The sequence below is a fragment of the Spermophilus citellus genome, assembly GCF_964194105.1.
Source record: "Spermophilus citellus genome assembly, chromosome: 12".
Classification (NCBI taxonomy): domain Eukaryota; kingdom Metazoa; phylum Chordata; class Mammalia; order Rodentia; family Sciuridae; genus Spermophilus; species Spermophilus citellus.
In genome coordinates, this window is record NC_138198.1 from 51,523,431 (window position 1) to 51,550,272 (window position 26,842).

Consider the following 26,842-nt stretch of genomic DNA (forward strand, 5'->3'; position numbering starts at 1 on the left):
AATGCCTGTGACATTGTAGTCACGGAACGCCTTGGGAAAGGCAGCTTTTTCAAGCTAAGAAAGTTGCTGGCAAGGGACTCACTCAGCTGAGAGCAGCCAGCCACCTGCACTTTCAGAGCTGGGCAAAGGAGGGCCTCAGGCCTGTGAGAGACAAGGAGGACCTGGGCGGAGCACCCAACTGCTTCAGAAGACAGAGCAGGAAGGAATAAAGTACAACTTGTCTTACGAAGCCTGGAAATGCCTTGTAAGAAAAATAACATAGAGACCAATGTCCATCATGGGAAATTCCTTAACAAGTGTTATCAAATTCAGTCCAACTTTACATGCCTAGAGTAGATGCCTCATGATGCTGAGAGGGTGAGGTCATCCAGGAATGCAAGCTTTTTCAATATCCAGATATTAGTCCATCACCATATCGTTAGAATAAAGGAGTCAATCTAGATTTCTTTCAATAGAAGCCCCAAAAGATTTTACTAAATTCAGCACTTATTTATGAATAGGAACTTGCAAAAACTTGGAAGAGAAGGAAGTTTCCTTTCAATAAGGGCCTTTGACGTGTTCCCTATGATCACAAGCAAATAAAGGATACCTGCCTTTGCCATTCCAGGTCAGCACTGGACTGCTGGTGTGCGGCAGTCCAAGACAGGAAAGATGTGAGTGGCATTAAGTTGGGAGAAGAGGAAATAAGTTGTATTTAATCACAGACGACACAGATGTTTACACAAAAGATAATTCACTATATTCATATCTCCCTGCTTTAATTGTTGCGTGAAAATTAAAATCAAAACTCAGGAGCCAGGCTTGTTGGTTCCTCTGAGTAAACTTTTATAATTGTGAATTCAATTTTTAAAACTGACTCTGATTGGGCAATTTTAGACTCCCAGCCAAACTGAGCAGAAATTACACAGTTGTCATTTAAGCCTTGGACACAGGCAGCCTCTCCCCTGTCCACATCTCAAGAGGCAGCTGTGAATTTGGTAGAATTCACTTACCCACATGACAGATTGTCAGCCCAGGTCCATCTTTTCAGGTGGGGTTCACTCTTGATGTGAGCGTTTTATGTGTTTTGACAAAAGTATAGTGCTGTGTTCCACCAATTTAGCATGATGAAGAGTAGTTCCAGTGTCCAAAGATTCCCCTGCTCAGTCTGTTGAATTCTCCCCCACCACACACAGACACCAGACCTTGAGAAAGAACCCAGGAAATTCTGCCATCTTCATGGCTTTGCCTTTCCAAAGTGTAAATCTGTTAGAATTAAAGAGAAGGTAGCTTTTTCAGAGTATCTTCTTTCACAAAGTCATGTACATTTAAGTTTCCTCTATATACTCTCATGATTTGATAGCTCAGTTCTTTTAGTGTTAAATAATATTCCATTATTTGTGATACATGGTCTATTTATCCATTCACCTACAAAAAGACATCCTCATTTCTTCCATGCTTTGGCAATTATAAATAAATCTTTCATAAACTTCTGTGTGTATGTACTTATAAGGACAGGGGTTTTCATTTCATTTGAGGAGGTAATGAGAAGAATGATTGCTTGATTTTTTGGACTAATTTTGATCTTTGCTCAGCATAGATCTATGTATTCACTTTTGATTTTGACTCAACCAGAAAATTGATTAAAATGGTCTAAGTGTTTTCAGATAATTATTTTCTTTTTGTGTAACAGAAAAATACAAAAAATAAATGAGAAATGGAATTGTTTCGGGAGTCTTGTTCTATGGTTACCTTTTTTTAATTTTATAGAGCTTTTGATAATTGTATTTCCAGTAGTCAAAGGTGATACACACACACACACACACACACACACACACACACCACAAGGATTTATAATTTGTGCCATATGTGGACTTCATCTCTAATTCTGCATTATTATCACTAGATTTTTCTCATATTCTATAGGCAAATAAAGAGAAATTGAAAATTATAATTAAAAAAATTACCTGTATAAACCCAGTATTTTTAATAATAATATATATGTGTAGATAGATAGATAGATAGATATAAATACAGATATACAGGCTGTAAAATTCTAAACTATACCTGAAAAAGTATTGACCTTATACATGTTTTGTCTCTTCTGTAAGTAAAGTGCATATTCAAGTAATGCTATATTTGAATATGAGAATATTTCAGTTTCATTCACTCAAAAATCAGAGTCCTTTCTGTCATACAGTAAATCTAAAAAAGGCTAGGTATAGGCAGAACCAGCAGAGAAACCTTGAATACTGGAGTAACAAAAATTCATAAATATTGTCAATATCTAGTGTCAGCCAGCATGTAAAGCTAGGAGAGTTCTGACCTTGCTTATGGGATTTCTAATTTTCCAAAGCAGTTTCAAAATCAAGTTGATACTCTCTGGGAAGGCTGATTAAGTGCCTAACATAATACCCAAAAATTCTAAGGCTGATACCAGGGAGTGGATGTCAAACTCTCCTTCAAACCTAAGACACTATCTACTTCTTTACAGAAATGTGTCAGTGTCGATGTGGAGGATACCTCATGCTCACACACGGGAATGTTTATGCCACATTGGTAATAAATGAATGTACTTAGTGAAGACGGAGGCTCTGCACACAGAGCCATTTGCAGTTTGGTGTTCTTTTTGGTTTGCATCTTTCTTGCCCAGTTCATTCATTAGAATAACAAACAGCTCTTTGAGAGGAATGTGCTAGATTGCATATATCAATATAATAAAAAATAACAAAATATAATGTTTCAAAACAGAAGAGATACAAAAATTTCTGCATAGTATTTATTGTTCTGTTCATATAGCAATCTAAAATCTGTAAGCCAATACGCTAACATTTCTTATGGATACATACACTCGTGGTATAAAATTATGCCTCCTGATGACAAACACCAAATTTAGATTAGCTTTTACTTCTGTTGAGATGAGGTGTTAAGTGGTCCAACAAGGGTTGTAATGTCATCCCTAATATTTTGTTTCATTACTGATTGACACATTTTGCTTCACTTTTTCACTATTTGAAATCCTAATATTCCCCACAGGAAATCTTTTGCCTTCTGTCCTCACATTTAGAATATAACTCGGACCAGTTTTGAAAATCTGGGGCCATGGTGGTTGGGCTGGTTCTGGAAAGTGACCATTTCATACCACTGTATCTGCACTGATTTTAAGGTAGATTATTTTGTGACTATTTTTCCACACCTCTATCTTTATTATGATTTGTTCTTAAATCTCTACTGAGATGTATTGTCTTGAGTGGCTAGCTGTTTCAACTCTACCCAAAAAAAAATTTAAAGTGCCACTTCATATAGTAATTTTAACCTAAAAGAATTGTAATATGTTATTCAACATCCTTCTGAAATTCAGCATTGTTATCATATATTTGGTTGTAGTATCAAATATCAATTAAGTAAATGTTTTGCTTAATGTAGATTTTTCACTTCACCAAAAGACAAATCATATGTGTATTGCATTTAATGCTTTATTTTCACAAGCTGAGAGCAACTTTTAAGTATCATGCACTCAATTAATAAGTTGTAAAAATAATAGGAAATATCACATTTTTCATACATAGCTGTGACTTGGTTACCTTATGCTCAAGCCTACAGTTGAAGTATCTATTCTTGCACTGACAGCTCCCAGTACAAAGAGAATACTTACTTTTCCCCAAAAGGATGAACAATTTTCGAGAAGCAGATGGTATGAAGATCTCAGCAAGATATGCAGAAAGAGTTTCAATAAGTCATTAAGACATGCTTTCTTCAATCAATTTTCTGAAATAAAATAAGAAGATAAATGCTTATTTATGCTGTCATCAGCAAGAGTGAACTAATGTGACCATATCACTATAATTTACAACAACACAAAGTCTTTATAATTCATGCAGAATATGAATGAATGCCCTCTTTAATATCTGTAACAGTTGTCAGCAAGGAAAGGAATGCAGAATGCAATAAGAATAGAGGATCAATCAGCAGATGAAGTGAGAAACATCACGGGGGACTTGTGCCAAAGTTTCATCTCTTATCGACAATTCAGAGATGATCTTTCCAAGGGTCCTACTTAAAGTAGCACTTGCTGTCTGGAGCATAGTGTGAACTTGTCCGTCGACGTCTGCCCTGCCCACAGGTGAGTGGGAGAATCAGTGAAGTGGCACTGTGCTCTTTGCCCCAGGGCCTTGCTGTGTCTGCAGCTGGTGATTTCTTGGTTTGCATCTTTCTTGCCCTCAGAGAGCTCATGTGTTGGCAATGCAGTGATCCTCAGAGGTGAAACAATCAGGTTATGAGAGCCAACCTCATTAACAGATCAGTCCACCTGATGGATCAATAATCTGAAGGAACGACCGGGTGGTAACCATGGGTGGGAGGGTGTCGCTGGAGGAGGTGGTTCACTGGAAGATGTCCTTGAACTGTATCTGTCCCTGGTCTCTGGTCCTCTCTCCCTCGGCTCTCTGGCTACAAACAAGTCTCCCCCCTGCCCTTCTGCCATGTGCTTCTGTCTTGGAGCCAGCTGACCACTACTAAGGCCTCTGAAGCCATGAGCCACCTCAAGAAACCTGCCTTCCTCTAACTGTTCTATTTGTTATTTTGGTTACAGTGACAAAAAATATGACAAAAATAAATTGTTTAATAAAGAATTTTGGGAAAAAGTGAATAAATGGAGTAAAGCATTAGATACAAAGATACAATCTTATAACTGGGCTAACAGGAGAAAATAAGCTTTTGCAGAGGGGTGCTGATTAAACCTATACCAAAATATCTAGAAATTCTGAGGTCTATGCCACAGAGTGGATGTCAGACTGTCCTTCAAATCGAAGGTACCATCTGGTTCTTTACAGAAAAATCTATCCTCTCTGACTTGGAGGATATCTCAAACACACACACAAGACCTCAGGATTTCTGTCTGAAACTCAGTGCCAGGTACAGTGGTGTAAAGTGTTTGTACAGTGTCCAGAAACAGCATGACCCAGATTTTCAAAACTGATCCAAGTTGTGTTCTAAATGTGAAGACAGAAGGTAAAGATGTCCTATGATATATGATAGGGATATAGTATGCATATCCCCTACCATATTCAAATTTTAGGGATGATATTACAACCTGTTTGGACCACTTAATACCTCATCTCATTCCCAAACTCAACAGAAGTAAAGGCTAATCTATGTTTTGTATTTGTAATCACCAAGTACATTTTTTAATTATGATATAAGAAATATTAGAGTATTAGTTTACAGGTTTTGATTGTTATGTGAATGGAAAAATACTATAGACAGATTTATTTTTATAAAACATTATTTTATAATTTATAATACATTTCATTTCTTTTATTTCCCCTGTAGAGTAAACTCAGAGGTACTCTATCACTGAGCCAAAATCTATATTCTCTGACCTTTCTCTTTTTTTTTTTTAATTTTGAGATGGAATCTCACTAAACTGCTTCTCTCTTTGAATATGCAATGCTGCCTCAGCCCTCAGCCCCTTAAGTTAAAAGATGTGCACCACAACACTGTCAAAAAAGAAAATAATTTTTGATCACCCCCAAAACCACTCTTGCAAAGGCTGACAGGTGGAGAAAAGGTTGATAACAAAAGTTTTGTGATGATTAAAGTTACTTACTATATTTACAAGACAAATTCTCACCTTCTTAAAGGTTATTCAATCATTTGGAATCACTTTGCTGATCAAGGCAACTGTTCTTGGAATGGACAGAGAATATTAATTTATGAGTGACATAAAATAAATTATGTATTTATATGTTTATATAAATACCCATATTCATACTGTGATGCTTATTAAAGCATTTGAACTGAGAGGATTGCCGTCCTGTAGCATAATTAGCATGATTCCAATTCATTAAATCACTCCATTTCAAATATGTCAGAAATGGTTAAAAGCCATCCAAGTACCTCAAATGTTGAAAGAAAACTTCAAGACAATTTGATTTGAGCAAATAACTCATGGATCAGGCAGGACTCAAAATAAAAGGCGGTTCCAAGAGCTCAGTTCTAGCATCCAGAGCAGCTGGCTGTCATAGGCCAAAGATGGAGGCAGAGAAATTGGCTAGTCCAGTGCCGTGGTCCAGGCCTCTGACCCCAGCTACGCAGAAGGCTGTGGCCGGAAGATCACACGTTTGAGAAAAATCCAAGCAATTTAGCAAGATACTGTCTCAAAAGAAAAATAAAAAGGGACCAGAATGTCATTGAGTGGTAGAATGCCCCTGGATTCAATAACCCCATCACATACACATACACAAATATGTATATGTGATATGTATATGTATGTATGTGTGTGTGTATATATATATATATATATATATATATATATATATATATATATATATATATATATATTTGTCTGATTGGCTAAAGCCAGATATCTGCCTCATTTGGGCAAGGATTGATGAGGCACTTGCTTTATTTTGATATGGGCAGAAGAAAGGTTCATAGTTATATACAAAAGGGACTGGTTGGCTGGGGGTGATTGGTTGAGGGTTTTGTTTGTTTGATTTTGATTAATCATCAGTTAGCAATGTTTCCAAATTCCAATTTGCTTAAATAAGAGCTTGGGATACAGAAACGACCACAAGCTAATGACCTCCTACTTATTTTGCCTTAACACACGTTTTATTGAACACATGACAGTTTTTAAACTGTAGGTACATGAACATCTGCACATCCTAATGCATGAAAAAGTAAATAATGCACATTCACAGGGAAAAATGTTGGTCTAGTCAGATTTAATTAGAGTGGAAATTATTCTCATATGGGCTCAGCTTATCTTTGGTGATGTTCCATTTGACTTTGGCAATAAATGATGTCTGGAGGAAGATTAAATTGTTATTGCTCAAATTTACATTTCTTGTGTGTTCTGTTTCAGACATTTGTTTGAGCTCTACTATTACTGTTATCTACCCAAGTTCTGCAAAAGACGGCATAACCATTTATGAGCTTAAGTTTGTCACAGCTTGGTGAGACAGCTAGTTCCCTGAAAGCTGCGCCTTCAACATTTCTTCTCCTTATTGTAGGGCAGATGCTGTCTAGCCGCCTCCCTTGAATCCCAGTTGGCCTTCTGATGATGAATTTAAGAATCTGCAAACTGGCCACTGTGTAAATGTCTTGTCCGGTCCTTTGAGGAGAGTGTGCCTGCCTTGAGCAACAGGTCTTTCCACAGACGCTGGACAGAGATGATAGAGAGATAGTGGCCCAGGGGAGAATCTGCAGTTCTTAAAAGGCTTCAGCGTTTCAGGACATCAACATCAAAGGAGACAGGGTTCTCAACTTTACAACTGACATGTAACTCCCAGTGCTAAATGAGAAAGAAATGAATTTACAGTTAATTAAAGAAAATTTTATCTTTGATTCTGTTAGGGTAGCCAAGTGAGAACAAAGCCTGAAAATTAAAGACAGTAGCAACACTTCTTTGTGGATAATATATTATACCTTGAAACTTGTAGGCAAGTTCAGATACAGCCAGGCACATTCTCTATGGGAGACATTTAACAGGGGGTTGAAATTTTGAATCCAGGGGCATTCTACCACTGAATGAAATTCTGGTCCCTTTTTCTTTTTTCTTTTGAGACAGTAAAGGCAATACATTTTCCTTAATTATTAAATCAATTAAAATATCATTTTGGCATATGTCTGTGTTTAAACTATGTATAATTAAAACGTGTATTTTAATTCTTTTAATTCCAAGACAATCCACTTCAGAAAACATACTAATGTACTGCTCTTTTTGAACTCATCAGGGTTTTAATTTGTTTCCACATTACATTTCGTTTGATACCTACTTAATTAAGTATGTGCTAAAGATCATTTTTTATTACTGACACACTTCCACTTTTCAATTGTGTGCTTCCCATCTTCAAGGGATGCTTCATTATTCCCAATACATTCGGCAGGTATTTCAAGATGCTGCTTCACAGCCTTGACTTGTTTTCTGCAGCTTTACCTTCCTAGCTCATGTTGTCCTTGGCGTCTCAAGTCATGTCACCCATGTGGAGGTGCACTTATTCACAAAGTATATGCCATGGCTTCATTTATTTGTTATGTTGTTATATTCTTTTATAGGAGATGTGATAAAAATAAATATCTTCATAGGTTTAGGACCACATCTTTATAGAAGAAATAAAGCTTATTTCTAATTTTGTCATCTGTAGACTGAAACCATGATAATTGAAAAAGTTCATTTCTCTTTGTCAAGAGTAAGTTGTAAAACTTCTAAATTCATCCATTTCATTTATTTTATGATGCTGAATTAGAATTTTTAAAGTAGTAGCATCAAAACATGGACAAATGACTGCAAGCAATCAAAACACCCTAATTACATACAGGTTAATACCTGCATACCAGTTATGATTGTGTATGCATGTGCTTAAGGAAACCCAGGTTGAAATGGGGAGAACCCCTCTAAGTACCTGTCTGAGAGAGTGTGCTTCAACAACAGTGATAGTGAAGGTGGTCCATACAGACCTGGCCTGCAGCCTTCCAGGGGAACATCATTGAACTTTTGTGAATATATGTTGATCATCTTTAAGATAAAAATATATGATTCCCTTTGCACAAGGACTATTGTTTTATGAGGCTGGCGTCTTCAATGCCTCACAGTATACCTGTGTTCTTTTTCTCGGTCATCTTCCTTGAGGTATGAATTTTAAGTGTCCATTTGAATTAATGAATGTCATCCTCTTCTGAGTTCCCCTGAACATCAGCTGATGTCTGGAAAATGAAGCCTGTGGCTGAGGACTTGTATCTGCCCAGCACACTGCTCCCTTGGGCTGCTTTCCACTGAAGGTCCCTCTCTGCTCCTGTGCTCTGTCCAGGGTCCTGATCACATCCAGTGCTGCGGCCTCTTCATTACCCCTTTTCCTCCACAGAGCATCCCTCCCTTGAAAGCTGCCTCTGTGGGCTTCAGGGTGTGCAGGTAACAGGACACTTGAGCTGAGTCCCACCCAAAGCTCCACATTCTAGAACTGAAAGCTGTCAGGGCTGTGCTCGGCAGCTCAGCAGCTGACAGAACCCAACTACACCTTCTGCTTCTCCCAATTGTGTTCACTAACCCAAGCGGGGAGGTTCATCTTTGCATACCCAGCTCCCTGAGCATCACCTGGCTTAGCTGCAGCCCAGTGTGCACTGGGGGGTTTAGAATGCTAAACACATGGTATGGAGATGGTAGTCAATGCTGTGCTGGTTCCCACCCATGGAGATATTCAGCACTTGAACTCCACGTGTCAGACGGATAAAGAGTCCAATCTGTCTTTCTCTCGGCTCCTGTTCCCACTACGTGTCTTGGAGTCATAGGTGGTGGTTAGAGTTGACACGTTTTTTGCCTCTCCTCCACTGGACCTGACCTTGGTCCTTATTGCTCACAAGTCTGGACAATACCAAGCTGCTTCCAGACGCTGCCTGGTGCAAGCCCCTTACCATGGCCCTTGACAACAGGACCCAGGGCTGGGCTCTGCTGCACCCCCAGGGATGCAGCACAGGGGCCTTTTGCTGCCCCAGACCCCCTTGACCTTCAAGCAGACTAAAGCATTTCCTGGTGACTTCAGAGCGTTTCCTTCCTTCCTTCCTTCCTTCCTTCCTTCCTTCCTTCCTTCCTTCCTTTCTTCCTTCCTTCCTTCCTTCCTTCCTTCCTTCCTCTCTCTCTCTCTCTCTCTCTCTCTCTCAAACTTATTTGTCTTGTGGCATTTTAATTAACAAATTAAATATACAATTATTTTCTAAACAGTGTCCTCCACACTTCTTGTGTGATACTTTAAACATTCTTGATTGTGGGAGGTCTACGTAATTGTACTCTTGTGTGTTTTTAGAGACCTTAAAATCTGGTAGTTAAACATTATTTCTACAAATATTTAAATATTTCTCCAAGCAATAATCTACTTCAACATGTAATTTTCCCTGTAATTTTGAAAATTCTCTGTTTAATATACTTCAAGGCAAAATGAAATGTTGAACAACTCACATAGTAAAGATAATCTGCTTTATTTACTTCCCTTTATTAACTCTTATTAACTTGTGAATGCTCCTATCTTTTAACTGAGGCCTCCACCAAAGGCATTTAACTTGTCAAATTGTCTTACACTTGTTTTCATAAAGTATTTCACCTACAATCTTATAGAGTCACTCTCATTTTAACTTGAAAAAATTCTCAAGTTTACAACATTTTATTTTTTTCTAAATATGTCAAAACTGATGTATGTAAAACTCATCCACATCATGTTCTAATTTAATATCCATGGAGTAATCACTACACCCAAAGCTATGAGGTTGTGAATTGTTGAGAACCAGATCCAGAGAATTTGTCTTTTCACCAAAGACATCAGGAAGAGGACGACGCTATAGAAAGGGAGAGGTCAGGGCAGCCCTCTCCAAACCAAGTGCATCCTCAACAGCCCTAGCAAGGCAGTCAGCTGTGCCCTGTGGAAGAGGAGAAGGAGGCAATTTTACACCTGCTTGAGCCTGGTCAAACACAGAGAAGTCTAGAGGCTCTGGACACATCTCCCAGCTGTGCTTTAGCCACAGAGAGGCACTGACTGGTGCCTGTGTGGTTGGGACCTCTGCAGAGGTGCTTGTGAGTAACCTGAGAGCCCTCTCTCTGTGCTTGCTCCAAATCTCGTTCTTTGATCAAGTACAACAGGTGCTTATTCACTTAATAGCAAAGGGGAAGTCGCTTCCCTCTGGAACTTCCAGAGAAGTTATTACTGAACTCTGTGAAAGATCTCAGGTGAACATGCTGCATTAAATCACTGGGCGAGTTGGTGATTGTATACATTTGGTTCCATATATCTGCCATTGATTTTCATCTTAAAATGATTGGATTTGGAGAATGACCACATAACCCTGTCAAGTTTTCTGCAGAGCACACTTATGTTTAGCAGTATCATTCCAATCCTGATTCTGATTTATGCATGTATTTGGGAATTAGCAGGGGTGATGTTCTTTCCCAACTTACCTAGAGTAATCAAAATAAAATTTATATACCATATACTATGAGGTCAACATTTTGCTACTGTAATTTTTATGAATTTTTACAGTTATCAAATATTTTTATAGTTATCAAATCTCTTAAAGTATCCCTGAGTAATTTCCAAATGCAATTTATTTCACAAGTATCAGCTTAATTTTAGTAGAAATGTGCGAAAACAGAAGAAAAATACCTATAGCCAAGAAATCCCACTGGACCTGCACTTTTGTGTCAACCAGAAAATGAATATGTGTCCATGAGCCTTCACAAAATGCTTTTGTCATCTTCTTGTCATTATCTGAAGCCTTAATGCCTGACAGCTGTTAGCTTTAATACCTCCAATTCCTTTCATTCTATCTACCTTTGTATGTGACAAACCAGTGGTGCTCATCAATCAGAGGCTACCACTAAATAATCTCAGTTTCAATTTTAAAAGATAAACATGCAGAATAACAAAACACCTGTGGGACATACTCAACTTACAAACAAACAAACAAAGAAACAAACAACTTTTGTGGGGTTCCCTAACCAGAAGAACTTGATCAAGGTATCTGTCAGGAAGGATTTTTGCTCTAAGAACACTTCTTTAACTGGAAGAAATGAAAATCTGTGCCTAATATTTCATAGTTGTTAAGGGTTGAGCTGTGGCAGCCGTTGGTGTTAGCAGGAGCAGAGCAACACAACAGTGGGTGCACGCCAGTGATTTGCACGGAAAACCACACTGCAGTAGAGGAAGTTCTCCCAGCAGCGCCCTCACCTTTCCCTTGGTACGCGGGCGGTCATAAGAAGGATGTGTGCGTGTGGTGAGGACAGAAGGAACATGTAAGCTTAGTTTCATTTCTAAATGGCATTCTTTAAAATTCTGCTGGGATTCTAGTAGGAAGCTGACAGTTGCAAACATGACAGAGGCAGTGGCCTGGGAGAGCAGAGGGTATATGGAGGATGGGGTGAATTGCCTCTGCCCTGCAGAGAAGAAAGAAGCTAGCTTATTAGGGGAAAAATGCTAGAACTGTGGGACATGGTGGAGCGACCTGTGGAGCTTATTCAACTCATCACATGACAGATTCCATCAGCAAAGGACAGTAACTGCACTGCACGTATTTCTACCTCAAGAAATTTTAAAGACAGAGCCCAACGGAGGCTTTCCCCAAAGAGCAAGGTGGGGGAAGTGGACACGGGAGAGGAAGTTCAGAAACCAGTCACACAGTAGTGGAGGTGAGGACTCCCTTCATGAATTCCAAAACATCTGTCCCTTAGGCTCAGTGGGGTCTGGTTCCAGGAAACCCCCTCCATGGTACCAAATTCTGCAGATTCTCAAGCCCCGTAGGTGAAATGGTGTAGCATATGCATATAATCTACACAGTTTTCAAAAATACTTTAAATCATTTCTAGATTACTTAAAATCCCTAATACAATATAAATGCTATAAAATTGTTTTATGGTAATAATGTCCATGCATTATTTAGCAAACACTGGCAAGAAAAAGTTTTTACATGTTTAGTATGGATGTAAATTTAAAATGTATTTTTTGATCCAGAGTTGGTTGAATTGGCAGATGCAGAACCGATTGGAATGAAGAGCTGGCTTTATGCGCTAATGTGACTTATGATGCTTATTTGTGAGGAAATGTGTTTATTCAGGTCTATTTTATTAATTTATCCATTTATTTTACTATTACAGAATGTGTTGGGACTTGCTTAGTCTATCTAAGAGCCTGCACACATGAGGTAGAGATTCTTACTGAGGCAATAATCATGTTGCCTTGGTTTACACTGCTTCCACAACTCACACTGCATATTAAAGAAATTTAGGAAAGTGTGTGCTGGTTCTACATCATGACACCAAATGTGTGATGTAAACAAGAAACAAAAAGAAATAAATGAATAAGTCACATTGAATACATTTATAAGAGATGTAGAGTTGCAAGAAAAGTTAGAGAAATTGAAGATATGTCATTTATATAAAATATATAGAGAAAAATTGAACAGAGCATTTAAGACCTGTGGGGGAACTACTACTGGCCCAATAGACATTTAATTGGAATCCTCACTGGGTTTTCAGATAGATATTTGAAGATTGATGGTTAACATTTTGGCAAATTCAATGAAACTATGAACCAATACTTTTAATAAGATCAAGAAATCTGTGCATAAAAAACAAGGAAAATTAAAGTTAAGTCATAGCATAATCACATTGCTCAAAATCTGTGTTAAAAATAATATGAAAACAGCCAAAGAAAAAGATAGGTAGGATATGCCAAAAAGAACAAAGATGACAGCAGATTTTTTTTTTGTCAAAAAATGTGAAAATGTGAGCAACATCATTAAAATAGGAGAAAAAATGTCAACATGGAATTCTCTGCTCATAAATAATACGTGTCATAAATGAGGGTGAAGTGGAAACTCCATAGACACACAAAGGCTGAGGTTTCAGCAATGGCACGCACGGACTGTAAAAACCATTACAGAAATGTCTACAGGCAGAAGGAAGCAATACCAGGTGTAAATACGACAGCTCCAAGGGAGGAGGGCACTCAAGAGACTACAGGAACACATAAACACATGCTTCCAAACCATTTTGATACCTTGAAGGAAACATTAAAGTCTGAACAAAAATAGTGGCAGAGAACATGGAGTTTGTAGCATCAGTGGGAGTTAAATGCATAGGATCATAGGACCCAGAGGTTGGGGGCAGAACTCACAGCATCCCCTGTAGGTGCCTTTCTCTGAACTGAGGTGATGGGTAGCACGCAGGGCAGAGCCACTTGTAAAACTGCACAGAAGGAACTATATCTAAGAGCCAGAAACGAAAATAGAAAGGATTCAAGTGAATAATCCACTAATCTAAAGAAGACAAAAAACAAAGAGAGAAAAGTGGAGTAAACACCAAATGGATTAGACTGAGAAGATATAAAAAGCTGATTGACTTACTATTAACTTATAAACTTAAGTAACATGGGTTTATACCAAAAGTTTATCCTTAGCCTTAGTAATGTGTGCAATGGTAATTGTTTAAATGCCCTGAATAAAAATTGGAGCTATTGGAATGTGTTAGAATAAAGGAAGACTCAATTATATGCTGTCTATAGGAAATGAACTTTAAATATGAAGGTATAGGTAGGTAAAATATCACATTACACAATGAAAAAGGGGTCAAATGTAATGAGAGTAGTGATCAATTCACCAAGACACAAATCCATTAAAAGTAACTTGATGGAAAATCTATAATATAAACCAAAATAATAAAAAGGCCAAAATATGCCAGTTTATTGTTTCTCATGAACATAGCAAACTTTTCTCCCTTCTTAAAAGAATATTAATTTATTTCTCATTGATCAATATCTGTATATTTATGGGACATAGTGCTATGCTTAATGGCTATGGTATAGAATGAGTTAATAAATTTAATTAACATATACATCACTGTAACAATATATCTTTTAGTTTTTTTGTGGGGAGAGGATTAAAAATTATTCTTTTATCAATTTTTAAATATACAATTCACAGCAATTTCAAAACTGCTTTGTGTGTATTCTGTGACCACCTCTCAAAATATGTAAATGGTGAAGCAGGAAGTTTGGCTTTTTACCAGACAGGGAAATTTAGAATTAGCAATGGGGGTGGAGGAGGTGAAAATACACCTTGCCTAGAATAGGAATTCCAGTAAATAGGAAGTACTGGTAACTATTTGTGTATGAGTCGGTGTACATTAAATAACTGAATGACTTTATATAGAAATTTTGGGGATTTTGTTTGTAATTTTTCTCTAAATATAAAATGGTTTTAAGATTTTTTTAAGGAAAGAAAACTCTAGTGGTTATGTTAATAGTATAACAAACATGTTTCAGAATAATAAATATCACCAGATATAAATAAAGGCACTTCACTCTATAAAGGGAACAAATCCTGAACAACTTTGAGCACAATCTCATGAGACAGCCTGAGGACACTTGAGGTAAGAATGGCCAGAACTAGCTAGCTCTCCTGGGGCTGCACTCACGGAGTCTGCATATCTGAGAGGGCAGATAGAGTTACAAAGGACACAGAAATCTTGAGAACTCAATCAGCTTGACTCAACTAAAACATAAACGCCAAACAGCAGCTAAGATACACATTCATTTGAAGTGTGCATGGGGTTTGTGAAGACAGATCTCATGCAGGACCAAGATAAGTAACAGCACATTCGAGTGATGCACATGTTCTAACCACAGTGGATTTAGACTGCAAATCAATAAGAGGAATGCACTAGGAAAACATGCAAATCTTTAGAAACTCAATATACATCTAAACACATATGTCAAAGAAAATATCAAAAGTTGAATAATCACTTATGTTTGAAGACAATGTAAATGAATGCAGGAAAAAAAATGTAACGCAATGGATGGCTACGTAAGAACGTGCAAAAATTTCTTAAATTCATTGTTTAAATTTTTCTTTAAAGAAAATGAACAGTGAAGAAAGAACTAAAAAAAAAAAAAAGAAAAAGAAAACCACAGAAAAAAATGTAAAAATAGTTGCACCAGAAGTCTTTAGAGAACATCAATTGTGGTGAGCCGTTTCTTCGGACTGTGGTCACCATTACAAGATGGCGCTGGCTCCGCTGTGGTCTGTGACAAACAACTCCTTATTTGGGAGAGTTGGCACGTGATTTTTTAACACCCTATGAGAAAGCTCCACGTAGCAGCTTCGCATTGGGGCTTGGGATGCTTTATTAAGGCTGGGAGGGGCGTCCGAGGGAGAGAAGAAGAAACATCAGGGGCCTGAATAAACGGCTGAAAGAAGATTCCTGTTGTTGCGTCTTCCTTGCGGGCAAGGGGTCGCGACAAGTGGTGCCGAAACCCGGGAACCAGAACTTTCAGCCGTCAGGGGTGGTGCACCGGTTAGTCCCAGGTAAGTGGGATCCGCGACCAAAGCGGGGATAGTCCCAGTAAGTGGGATCCGCGATCAAAGCGGGGTCAGCTCCTCTACAAAGAAAGAGAGAGCTTTATATTTTATTGCAGCTGCACTGTGTAATTTCACTTTTGTTTTCTGTGTTTCTTTTGTTGCTGTGTCATGGGTGCCGCATCTTCAAGTCCGCTTCTTCTGGCCCTGGACGGCCTGCTACGTTCCAAGGGCCTGGAAGTGAAACATAGAACTTTACAAAGATTTTTACAGAAGTTGGATATTGCTGCACCGTGGTTTGCATTTTCGGGCAGTCTTACTATACCTAGTTGGGATAAATTAGGCAAAGATCTTGACTTTGCTTCTGAGCAGGGCATATTAGAGGGCGGGGTGATACCCCTTTGGAAAATGGTCCGTAGTTGCCTCACAGATGGCAGATGTCAGGAAGCACTTACTAAAGGACATGAAGTTCTAGAACAATTACATGAGGAGAAATCGGAGACGGCAGGAAGTGAGGTATCTCGGGAGGATGGAAGTGTGCGGAGCGTGAAACAGGGGAAGAGACGATTGTATCCAGATCTCAGTGCGCTGCGCACACCCCCATGTGAAAGTGGGTCAGAGGAAGAGGAGGATGAGGAGGAGGAGCTTGGGAGGCTGTCTCGCCAGCTAGGGAGTTTAGCTATAGGAGAAGGGAACAAAAATAAACAGGAGCTCAAGAAATGTGATCCTCCGGATCCACCGCCGTATGGCGGGGGTGTTTCGGGGAGAGCTTTCCATGCTCAAACATGGAGGGCTGTTAACGCTGAGATGGGTCTTGCTTATCCAATTTTTCAGGATGATAATAGGGGAAGATTCCATGAGCCTTTAGATTTCAAAATTGTGAAGACTCTGGCGGAGTCTGTGCGCACTTATGGGGTGGATGCCGCCTTCACACTAACTCAGGTGGAGAGTCTGTCTAGATACTGTATGACTCCCTCTGATTGGGCTAGCCTTGTTCGGGCTTGTGTTTCCCCAGGTAAATATTTGGACTGGAGAGCATTTGTGCTAGAGGGCGCAATAGAGCAGGCCGCCCAAAACCATGCGGCGGGACACCCTCATTGGGATAAGGACATGCTTTTGGGGCAAGGTAGATTTGCTAATCAACAGACGGGATTCCCTCTTGAGGTATATGATCAAATTAATAACATTTGCATTCGGGCATGGAAGTCACTTCCAAATAGAGGAGAGGTATCTGGTAATTTGACTAAGATTATACAAGGCCCTACAGAACCCTTTTCAGACTTTGTAGCAAGGATGGTGGACGCCGCTGGAAAGATTTTTGGGGATCCTGATAGAGCCATGCCCCTTGTCAAGCAATTGGTCTTTGAGCAATGCACCAAGGAATGTAAAGCAGCAATCGCTCCTTATAAGAACAAAGGCATAGAAGCATGGATGAAGGTGTGTAGAGAGATTGGAGGACCTTTAACTAATGCAGGTCTTGCAGCTGCTGTCCTTCGGATTACAAAAGGGGGCGGTCCTGCCGCCGGAACATGCTTCCATTGTGGTCAACCCGGTCATTTTAGACGTGAATGTCCCAAAAAAGACAATTCCAAAAAAGACAATTTTACTGGACCTTCTCACGGTGGCCTTTCCAATGGCCTTCGTCTACCGGGGTTGTGTCCAAGATGCAAAAAGGGGAAGCATTGGGCAAGAGAGTGTAGATCAGTGAGGGACATCCATGGACAGCCTATTTCAGCTGGGCCAAAAAATGGCCGACGGGGCCCTCGACCCCAGGGCCCACAAATATATGGGGCAGTGGAGAATGTCACACCTGAACCCGAGACATGGCCATCTCTACGCCATCCCATGAAACGCGGAGAGCCACTACAGGTGCCGCGGGATTGGACCTCTGTTCCACCTCCAGACTCGTATTAACACCTAAGATGGGAGTCCAATTGGTGGAAACTGAGTTTACAGGGCCTCTACCACCTGGCACTGTAGGTTTGCTAATTGGACGTGCATCCTCTATTTTACAAGGTCTTCATGTTTTCCCCGGAGTCATAAGTCCTGATACTGTAGGGATAATAAAGGTTATGGTGGAAGCTCCAAGGGGCATTGTGTCCATCTCCCCAGGGGATCGGATTGCTCAATTGCTAATTTTGCCTAGCTTACATAATCACTTCCCTGCTGATTCAAGGTCACGGACAGGGAATGAGATTGGTACCACCGGAGGGAATTGTGCCTATTTGTCACTAGATATGAGCAATCGCCCCACTTTGGAATTAAGCATAGAAGGTAAATCTATTGTGGGATTACTGGATACCGGAGCAGACCGTAGTATTATAGCACTTAGGGACTGGTCTAAGGGATGGCCAGTGCAGACTTCTGATCAATCCTTGAGAGGACTTGGATATGCCCAGGCCCCTCAGATCAGCTGTAGACATCTAGTCTGGAAGGATCCAGAAGGACATAATGGTACCTTTCAGCCTTATGTACTTGATTTACCTATCTCTCTATGGGGCCGTGATCTGATGAAAGACATGGGGTTCACTCTTAGTAATGACTATTCCCCAGTGTCTCAACAGATTATGCAAAATATGGGGTATAGGCCAGGTCTAGGACTAGGAAAACATTTACAGGGACGTAAGCATCCTGTACAAGGTCATCAAAAGCTTGACAGATTTGGTCTGGGTTTTTCCTAGGGGCCGCTGGGGCTCAAATACCCATAACATGGCTCACCGAGGAGCCTGTTTGGGTGCCTCAGTGGCCTCTTCCCTCGGTTAAATTGGCAGCAGCTCATGCTCTAGTTAAAGAACAACTTGACTTGGGTCACATCCAGCCTTCTACTTCTCCATGGAATACTCCCATATTTGTCATTAAGAAAAAATCAGGGAAGTGGCGCCTACTGCATGATCTACGAGCAGTTAATGCTCAAATGCAACTTATGGGGCCCATTCAAAGAGGGCTGCCTCTGCTCTCCTCGGTTCCTCAGGGTTGGCACATTATTGTTATTGACATTAAAGACTGTTTCTTTTCTATTCCTTTGCATCCTAAAGACTCGCAGCGTTTTGCCTTCACCCTTCCCTCATGTAACCACGAGGAACCAGATCAAAGGTTTGAGTGGGTAGTGTTGCCGCAGGGAATGGCTAATAGTCCCACGATGTGTCAGATGTATGTGGGGAAGACACTCGCACCTCTCAGACAAAAGTATTCCTCCATCAAGATCATTCATTATATGGATGATGTATTATTGGCTGCTAAATCAGAGCAGACAGTTCATGAGGCCTATAAAGACCTAGTGAAGTTGTTAGCTCAATATGGACTGCATATCGCACCTGAAAAGATTCAAACAGGGGATTCTATTAAGTATTTGGGAGCAACAATTGGGTGTGACAAATTACGACCACAGAAAATCACCATACGAGCTCAGGATCTCCAAACTCTAAATGATTTTCAAAAACTGCTGGGAGATATTAATTGGATACGAGGATATTTACATATTTCTAATGTTATGCTACAGCCTTTGTATGCTACTCTTAGGGGTGATCCAGATCTTACTTCCCCTCGTAGCCTCACCAAAGAGGCTAGAGCGGCCCTTATGACAGTAGAAGAAGCTATACAACATGCTACTTTATGCAGGCTCCAGAGTGATAAACCTTTCCAGTTATGTGTGCTTGCCACTATGCGGCAGCCTACTGGAGTACTGTGGCAAGATGGACCTTTGCTATGGATTCACCCACATGTATCCCCAGGAAAATCCTTAGAATATTATCCTGATGCTGTTGCAGCATTAGCACTTAAAGGGATTCAACAAAGCATTCAATTTTTCGGACAATCACCTTCTTCTCTTATTATACCCTACACTAAAGCTCAACTTAGTGTCTTGTGTGCTACTCTAGATAACTGGGCTATTCTATGTTGCTCGTTTCAAGGGGATATTGATAATCATTACCCTTCTCATCCGTTACTCCATTTTGTTAAAGAACATCCTATCATTTTCCCTAAAGTAACTTCATCCAGTCCCATTCCGGGGGCTGTTAACATTTTTACTGATGGTTCCAAGTCTGGAATGGGAGCTTATGTAATTAATGATTCTCCCCCTGTCCAGCATCAATTTGCTCCTGGAAATCCACAATGGGTAGAACTACAAATTGTTATTGAGGTTTTTAAACAGTGTTCTTTTCCCTTTAATCTCATTTCGGACTCCATCTATGTGGTGCAAGCACTACAAATCCTGGAGGCTGTGGGAGCTATTAGTGATGCCCGTAATGTATCTGCTTACTTTAATCAGCTTCAACAGCTTATCCGTGGCCGCACTGCTCCTTTTTATCCAGTGCACATCCGGGCTCACACCTCTCTTCCTGGTCCGTTATCGCAGGGTAATGCCTGTGCGGACTCAGCCACTAGAGGTCAGTTGATCTGTTTGGCTTTCTCCTTAGAGGAGGCTAAATTGTTTCACCAAAATTTTCATGTTAATGCTTTAACACTGCGCAGGCGTTTTTCTATTTCAAGAGCAGATGCTCGGCAGATAGTATTACACTGTCCCCATTGTGTCACATTTCTTCATCCCCCTACTTATGGAGTGAACCCACGGGGATTGAAGCCATTGGTTGTCTGGCAAATGGATGTGACACACATACCTGACTTTGGTAGCCTCAAGTATGTCCATGTTTCTGTTGATACGTACTCTGGAATTATTCATGCTTCTGCTTTATCGGGAGAAAAGGCACGTAATGTCATTACTCATTGCCTGGAGGCCTGGGCGGCGTGGGGTGCACCTACGTCCCTTAAGACTGATAATGGACCTGCTTATACTGGAAGACAATTTACATCTTTTTGTTCTACTATGGGAGTGCAACTTACTCATGGTTTGCCTTACAATCCTCAAGGGCAAGGCATTGTTGAGCATGCTCATCGCACCTTAAAGGAAACTTTACATAAACAAAAGGGGGGAATAGGTGCTGAACATACTCCTAAAGAATGCCTGTCCTTAGCTCTCTTTACCATTAATTTTTTGAATTTGGATATTCATGATCGCTCTGCGGCCGATAGACATGTGTCCCCTCAGCCCTCTGTGATTGGCTATGTTAAGTGGAAAGATGTTCTTACGGGCCAATGGAACGGCCCCGACCCCGTGCTGACATGGGCACGAGGATCTGTATGTGTTTTTCCCCAGGATCGCACGGAACCGTTGTGGGTCCCTGAACGCCTGACAAGAAGAGTCTTGACGTCGGCTAACCAGCAACAGGAAATACCACAGCAATCCCGTGATGAGGATCTTCATTCTGCTAAGTGTTCTGGCTCTGGTGCTGATGCCGATGACACAGATGACACCAATGCAGTGGTGGGCAGTGGCACGGGCTTGGCCAATGCCAATGCCGGTTCATGGTAATTCTAGTGTCCTCCCCACTCTTTTCTCTACCTCATGTGAGATGTCTGCTCCCTGTGCCTCTCCTAGAGGGGACGTGGATAGCATTTTTAATCAATCTCAAGTTAATCTCACAGGAGTTTTTTGTTTCAGCCTTGGGAACACTCATTGTATTAGTCTTAAGACCAAGAATTTGACTAACTGGGAGGACCCATTGCGGTCCAGTCAGGTTTCAGGGAGCATTCTCAGTGCTGTGCTGAGCCAAGTAGTCTCAGGGGAACAAACAGGCTCAGGAACCCCCGCAAATAGCTCTGCTTTAAACACAACTACCTTGGCTATTATCTCCGAGGTACTAATCCCAGTGCCTCCTTCTTCTAATAGTCTTTATAATGCCACCCATTTTAAGGCCTCTCCTTACTGTACCCCTAATCTTGGTTTCCCCCCAACATTTACGCCTTGTCAGGATCATTCTTGGGAGCAACGTCAAGTTGCTAAAGGTTTCTCCCTTTCCCCCTCTCTTAAGAGGTATGTTTATAACTTTAACAACAGTGTCAACTCCTCTACAGGAGTGGGTTGGTCCTGGTTTCAATGGCTGATCTCCAATGAAAAGGGGGCTTCAGCTGATATTTCTGCACTGGCTCAATTGCTGGGAGCCAAAAGTTGGCTGGCTAATGTTTCTGGCACTGTTAGGGAGAGTGAACGAGGTAAAAGACTCACATCTGTTTCGTTCAACTCTCTGTTACATAATGCCACATTGCCCCCTGCAATGGTCTGTGTCCAATCCCCGTTCTTACTCCTTTTGGCTAATGACACCTCGTCAGGGGTGCTGGATTGTTCTAATGTTACCTGTCTCTTATCTGAGTGTTGGAATGGTTCTTGGACTGTAGCGGTGGTTATGAAAATTCCAACTTTTGTCCCAATCCCAGTCACTGCGGACCCTGACGAATTCCCCATTGTTGAGCTACTTAGAGTCCGCAGGGATTTTGGAATCACAGCTGCTATAGTGACAGCCGTGGCGGTATCTGCTGCTGCAGCGGTCACGGCCGGAGTGGCCATGGCCAGTCAAGTGCAGACTGCTGCCACCATTAATCAAGTTGTTCAACAAACTTCCACCATACTTGAATCCCAGAATACAATTAATCAACATATTTTGTCAGGGATTTTAGCTGCCAACCAAAGAATAGATTTACTCCAAGCTCAGGTAGAAGAATTGGCTGATTTGGTGCTTTTGGGCTGTGTTGACCAACGTGCACATTTATGTATAACCTCTGTCAGATTTAATGATTCCAGGAATGCCTCCCGTATCATTGGCGAATACTTGGCCGGAAATTGGTCCATGGCAGCGGAAGACATGATCCAGTCTCAACTAACCCAGATAGCTGTCTTGAACAGTACCCATGTCGATCCCGTAACTTTGGGTCAATTCACCGATTGGATATCCTCTGCCTTTTCCTTTTTTAAAGAGTGGGTGGGGGTAGGCATTTTTGGTGCAATGTGTTGCTTCGGTATGGTTCTCTGCTTGTGGTTTCTCTGTCGCCTCAAGGCCCGCAATGCTCACGATAAAGCTATGATCATACAAGCTCTTGCAGCTTTAGAAAATGGCAACTCACCTCAAGTTTGGCTTGCGCAAATTAAACAGTAAATCTTTGACATGGTCGTCGCACCCCAAGTCTTACGGACATTGCACTGGGATCGACATGTCTTTCCTTGTTATTCTCTTAGTGTTGGAAAGCCCTTGCACTCTGCCGGCTTTCCTACCATTGCACGCAGATGGGTTTCCACACTAGTGCTTTTCTATCGCCTTAAGACCCGTGCCTTTCTTTTAGGGTGTTATCAACTTGTTTGTCGTTGTATTTCTATACAGCCACAGTTCAGCCTTAGCTATCCCCCTTCGTCCACCATCGTCACGATACAGGATGCGAGGCAAGGCACTGCACTTGAGTGATCCTTGAAGTGGACCTCAAGGAGAGCATGTCCTATTGTATGCGGGTTAGACGCGTCCACGCCCCGTCCCACGGAGAAAAGCGTCGGCTGATATGGCCTCAGATCTGGGGAAGGCGCCTCCTTGGGGCTGAGCCATACTATGCAGCCACTTCTGCACAGTGGGATAGGACCTCTACTCTCTCCTGTGTTGTTCTTAGAAAACAAAAGGGGGAACTCTGGTGAGCCGTTTCTTCGGACTGTGGTCACCATTACAAGATGGCGCTGGCTCCGCTGTGGTCTGTGACAAACAACTCCTTATTTGGGAGAGTTGGCACGTGATTTTTTAACACCCTATGAGAAAGCTCCACGTAGCAGCTTCGCATTGGGGCTTGGGATGCTTTATTAAGGCTGGGAGGGGCGTCCGAGGGAGAGAAGAAGAAACGTCAGGGGCCTGAATAAACGGCTTAAAGAAGATTCCTGTTGTTGCGTCTTCCTTGCGGGCAAGGGGTCGCGACAATCAATTAGTTCGGTAAATCTTATAGCAGATAGATGAATAGTAAGTAAAATAAATAAAGTAACAATAAAGTGAATGATCAAAGTATATCACTATACATCCTAAATTTTAAAAAGATAAGAAGTAGGTTAATAATAATTTATAACAATGAACTTGACATTTTGGATAAACTACACAATTTCCTCGAAGCAAAATGGATCAATGTTCAACCAAGAAAAAAGTGAAAATCTGAAAAAATCTGCGTCTTCTTTTAAAATATAGTTGCAAATTGTGTGTGTGTGTGTGTGTGTGTGTGTGTGTGTGTGTGTGTTATGCTGGGGGATTGAACCCTGGACTTTTTGTAACTAGGCAAGACTTGTAAAAAACATTCCTGTACTAAATGGGCTATAGGATAATTTTACCAAGTATATAATATTTTACAGGATTTAGCAATTAAATATTTGATTAATATTTAAAAACAAACAATACCAATTCTACACATATACTAAAAGAGAGACTGAATGTTTCCCAAGTTTCTGGGAATCCAACATTATCCTAATTGCACATACATGCACACACACATTTTGGAAAACACATAAAAACAGTAAAAAAAATCTGCTATAATAAATAATAACAACATATATGTATAAATGCAAACATTGTAAATGTGGTTTAAGCAAATATAACCTAACAATTCATGAAATGAATAATACATCATGATCACATAGGATTTTTTCGTTGCCTTTGAATCAAAGAAAGTAATTCATTATATTGAAAAATCAAAAGTAAAAAGTCACACACTCACTTTAGTGACTACCTTAGGAGATTTGGAGAAAAATTGACATCTATTTCTAATTAGAAACACTGAGAAAGATAGAAATTGAAGGAAAATATTCATAAAGAACATCTAAGAATAAAAATCTACAACTACCAATCACATGTTAGGTGGAAGAATGGGAGGTTCTAGAGAAGGCAGGCTGGGGTCTGGGGGCTTCTCAGCACCTTCACTCAGCTCTACAGTGAACTTAAGGTGCGTGCAGAGAGAACTTGAGACTAGCCTAAAGCTGGCTTTATCTATAGGAGACCTAAAAAGTCACAAATGTAATCTGATGAGAAGCATCCACATTTAAGAAGAAGAATGAAAAAATAGCAAGTTTAATTGCAATAAAAAGTGAATTTCATACAAAAGCAAGAACACCCATCCCAGGTGCACTCATTATGGAAAGGTTATCAATATGTTTTAGGAAGAGATATTTTTTCCCTTGCATTTTTGCATCTGGAATCTATCCAATACTAATGAGTTTATTATTACAGTTTACTTCCTGTACATTCCTAAAAAGAAATGACTATAAATAATGAGGATATTAATTTTAATATCAGATGATAAAATAGCATTTTCATTAATTAAACAATTGAAAATACTGAATAGCAAAATATTAATAGGAATTTCCTCTGGCCAGTAAGACCGGAGGAAATATTTGTCCTTGTGTTTATTTTAAAGATTTTCTTCAGTTAGCACATGTAAAATTATTTCCACTTAATAAATCAGATGTACAGAGGATACACACAGATAAATACATCTACACAATGGGTTAGAGTATCAGAAGTAGAGATATAAAAACTTTGGGATTAATCCTTGTACTTACATAATTTAAAATTAAGGAGAGTTTAGGGAACCCGGCATTCTAGCTTATCATTAAATTAAAGCTAATTGAGGACCAGAAATAAAGCACTCTTGAGATTCAGATACTCCAACCGAAATGGTGCATTTTATAGAAAATTATTTGGAAAGGCTTCATGGAGATGATCATATTTGATGAGAATCTTCAAGGTTATACAATTTTGATGTGCTAAAATGGGATAAAGACCATTCTAAGAAGTTGAAAGACCCTGTCCAAAAGCACAACTGGGTGGAACATGAAATGCATTAAAGCAGAGGTCAGCAGCTAAGTAATGCTCCTGTAGAGAAAGAGTGGTTTCCATGCGACATGCAGAAAAATTGGTAGCTATTTTGTGGATGACCTTAATTTCCAGAAAAAGAAGATTGCACATAACTTTGGTAAGCAATGGAGAGAGTTTAAGGGCCTTAGAACAAGCAAAAAGGAATCTGCCATCTGAGAACCTTTAACATGTCAGCACTTTCTTTAGGTTTCCCCAAGACATCTGAGATGAGGGCTGTGTGCATAGAGTGTATCTGAGAGGACTTCCGGGGGGGGGGGAGCAGAGAGACATAAAGACAGAATAAGGAGGCATTATTTGGTCTGCTGCTGTGGGCAGCGAAGGCTTAGTTCTCTCCAGCTGCTGGAAGAGACCCAGAAAGCTGCCAAGATCTGTCTGTGTGGCGAACTTGAGGATGAGATAACTGCCGGAGGATGCCCTGAGTCACTGCTGAACGTGTTAACTTGTCCATGGATCCTGGCTGCGCTTGATTTTATGCAGTCTCTCAGGGAGGAGAGCTCTCCCTGAAACCAGGATTGAATCGCATTTTGCTCTTGGAATGAGATGTTTTCTGCTTGCATCTGGAGATCCGAGGAAGAGTCTGTAGCTGTGTGAAAACAGGACAGGACGGAAGGTTTTAGATACCCTACCTATTTGACCCCCCGATGGCCTCTTGAAGTGCACGTCTCATATCAATTCAGATTAAGTACCTTTGGATTTAAAAATTGATAATAATATAAAGTTCCATAAATTAGTAAATTACTGAACTCTTTCTGAATTCTAAAGGTCAGGAAGTCAACATCTAGACACCAAAGGGACACAATTCTGCCTTTGAATATAACCATATTCCTGGAAAAATATGTTAGCAACCCCGGTATGTAGATAAATGCCTGCATGGAAATCTGCTAAGGTGAAGGAATCCACCTCCTCTCTCTGTGCGTCACAGAACTTCTATCAACACTGCCATTGCAATGCTTACCATTTTTGATTGGTTTCTGCATGTTGATCCACTTTTGTTTGTGACAATTAGAGATGTACAATGTCATATATTGCCCCCTCGTTATCTGTAGCTATGATTTATTTGGATGTACATTACCAATAATTGAAAGAGTGGATACCATGCACAAATTTTCTGAATCAAGAAATGCATGATCTCTCGGAACGACCTTCTAGAATACTGTATATACCTCTCTGTAAGTGCTCTAAATTCTCACCATTAACTGAAAGTGCTATTTGAGTTCATGCCTTTGCACATGCCATGTCTTGTTTAAAATATCCTTTCATATCTTTGAGAAAACTCAATTCACAGAATTTCTGTTTCATAA

At 40.3% G+C, this 26,842-nt stretch overlaps 1 protein-coding gene across 1 annotated transcript in view; it reads right to left on the reverse strand.

Annotated features, from left to right (window-relative positions):
* LOC308631634 (thioredoxin reductase 3-like) overlaps positions 1 to 26,842 on the reverse strand; it is a gene marked incomplete at its 3' end in the record, with an annotated part of 62,764 nt that overhangs the window by 1,042 nt on the left and 34,880 nt on the right. The gene's annotated exons all lie outside the window — the stretch shown is intronic.